The sequence below is a fragment of the Galeopterus variegatus genome, unplaced genomic scaffold, assembly GCF_000696425.1.
Source record: "Galeopterus variegatus unplaced genomic scaffold, G_variegatus-3.0.2 Scaffold909, whole genome shotgun sequence".
NCBI classification, from domain to species: domain Eukaryota; kingdom Metazoa; phylum Chordata; class Mammalia; order Dermoptera; family Cynocephalidae; genus Galeopterus; species Galeopterus variegatus.
This window is the reverse complement of record NW_007727020.1, coordinates 375,591-378,292: the sequence shown is the minus strand read 5'-3', so window position 1 is coordinate 378,292 and position 2,702 is coordinate 375,591.

The following is a 2,702-nucleotide window of genomic DNA, read 5'->3' as shown; positions in this document are numbered from 1 at the left end:
GCGGGCTTCGGCCCCCGGGAGAGGTTCTCGGGGTGGTCACCCCGCCTTTTAAATCAGGGATCTGCATGTCCAAACACTGATTACCCAGTTCTCTCACTTAAGTTTGCAGTGCGCTGGGGGCTTCGCAGCAGGCAGCGGGATTTATTCTGTCACAGCTTTGATATGACAGGCAACCCGGGTAAGCTTTGCCGTCACCGTCCTTGGATCCGAAACTGACAGTCCATATCCAGGATGCGAGAGCAAGGAAGAAAGAAATAGAATTTTTTTGCATAAGTCACCCAACCCAAGAAAATGATCCCCAAAGTAAAACAAGTTTGGTGTTTTGTTTTGTATTTAATTGTCAACTACTCCCCCTTTCTCCCTCCGGATCCATCGCCTCAGTGATATGAAATATGCCCTAAATGCTGCTGTCTGCTGTAGTTGCTGACATGATTTGAAAGAACATTTGCTGTTTTCCCATTAAGCCAGGGCAAATATGCAATGGTCATTTTTTTAGATGCTCCAATTAGTTCATGTATGTGTTTAAAATTTATGCCCTCCGTAAACCTTCTCTTCACCGAAAAAACGACAAAGAACTTAGCAGTTCCCACTAATCAGCAACTCCAACCACAAGCGTCATAGAAGATTTCCCGAATCGGAAGAAACGAGGCACTAGTGTAGCTGGACAGAGGAGAGCGCTACCTACAAACGCTCCCAGTCCCAGAGAAATTAAGTAAGTGGCAAAAATCGCGTACCTCTCCCCAGGAAGGTCTGCTCTAGCTACAAGGTCCCGGAGGCTCCCGGGTCCCGCCTTTAGCCGGCGGGGTCGCCCGCGCGAACACAGGGACAGCGATCCCCCACCCCCACCCCACATACACAGACACGCACACATGCCCCAGGCGTCGGCCGCCGCGGTGCGAGGGATGCCCGCCCCCAGGGACACCGCAGCCCGCGCGCACTGCCGCCCCGGCGGCGTCCTGCACTCCTCCCACTCCTGCTCCAGCCTCGCCGCGGAGCATCCCGCTCTCTCCGCCTCTAACCTCGGCTGCCAGCGGGCGCCGCCGGCGCGTCCCGAATCCCGCACGGGGAGCGAAGTCCTTTGCCTGCTCTCTTCTCCCCGCCTCCCACACCCGGGATGGGCTTCGTCACTGGGGCGCCGCGGGAGACAGGTTCTCCATCCAGCCTGGGCCCCGGGGGCGGGGCCACAGCTCCGCTTTCGGGAAGCGAGGCGGCAGTCACTAAGCGAGATCGCGGCGCTTGGAAACGGCGACGCCCGGGAGGACTCGTCCCGCCCCCTCGCTCCCCGCACCCCAATTGCCCCTTCCCCAGACGCATTCTGGGAAGTGTAGTCTTTTCTGAGCTAGCTAGTGCGGGGAGCGCGAGGAGCGGACCACAAGTCCCAGGGTTCCGCGCGCCCAGAGGGGGTTGTTGAGAGGCCGGGATCGGCATCGGTGGAGCCTGCGGTTCTTCTGAGCTAGCTAGTGCGGGGAGCGCGAGGAGCGGACCACAAGTCCCAGGATTCCGCGCGCCCAGAGGGGGTTGTTGAGAGGCCGGGATCGGCATCGGTGGAGCCTGCGGTTCTGCGGCTGAGGAGACTGCAGCTCACCACGGCGGCAGCTTCCCCGCGCTGGCGTCTCTCGGTGGCTGAGGCGGGCGGCCGGCGTGCGTATGTCTCTGTGTAGAAGAGCGGTGGAGTTGGAGCGGAGACAATCTCCCGCACCAGTTCCTGAGGGTTACTGGTAGCCTACTCAAGCTCAAGTTTGTTTCCTACTTCAGTTTAACTTTTTATTCAGATGGATTCTAATTTGTCAAAGTGCAGTGCTGCCAAGTTTAAGAAAAATGCTGGGGATGTGTTCTCACTCTGCCCTACCTCAGTACCAGCGCCTTCCCATGACCCACCTGCCTCCTAAGTTAGAGGACTTGGGTTTTTAAGGATAACCAGATTTTGGAAGCGGGAAGGTACTAACGCCATGAACAACTAGCCTTGGCCCTCAAACGCTGAAGCCGGTGGCATTTTTCCTAAAACTTCCTGAGGTGACCTATGAATCCGCTGTGTTCTGAAGTAGCCTATTCTCAAATTGGAGCCACAGCGGCCTTTGAGAAGAGATTTCAAAATCCCAGTGACTAAGAGGCTGCAAAAGGTTAATAGATTGTACGTTTGGAACGTCCTTTCCTTTTCATGCTGTCAATGTAATCGCTTACTCTACCTTTAATACAGTCCTCTGACCTGGTAGGAAAGCCTGGAGAAGATTAGACGTGTGAAAGTTTGCATGAGCAGTTGCTGCCTGCAGCGATGAAGAGGTTGTGAATTGTCCTCATCTTTCTTTTTAAGGAAACAGAATCTACAAACACCATGTGAGGTGGCACTGTGCTAGGCAGTAAGGACACTACCAAAAACAAGAACAAAAACATGGCCTGAAAAAGGTTTGAGACATAAGCAAAAACATAGATGACCAATAATGTCATTCCATAAAACAGTGCCAAGTGAATTATGTAGAGACAATAAGTCCTATATAGGAATTCAGAAGGGGAAAAGCTTTGTCAGGTGTAATAAGTCAGGAAAAGCTTCATGAAAGAAATAGGAAATATAGATAGAATTGAGATAAGTAAAGATAAATTTAAAAAGCATTATTCCATGGGTTTAGGGAATAAACAAAAGGATAGATGAAGAAAAACATAGATTTAGACAACACTGAAGAGAATATCCAGTTTGGTGCAAGAGA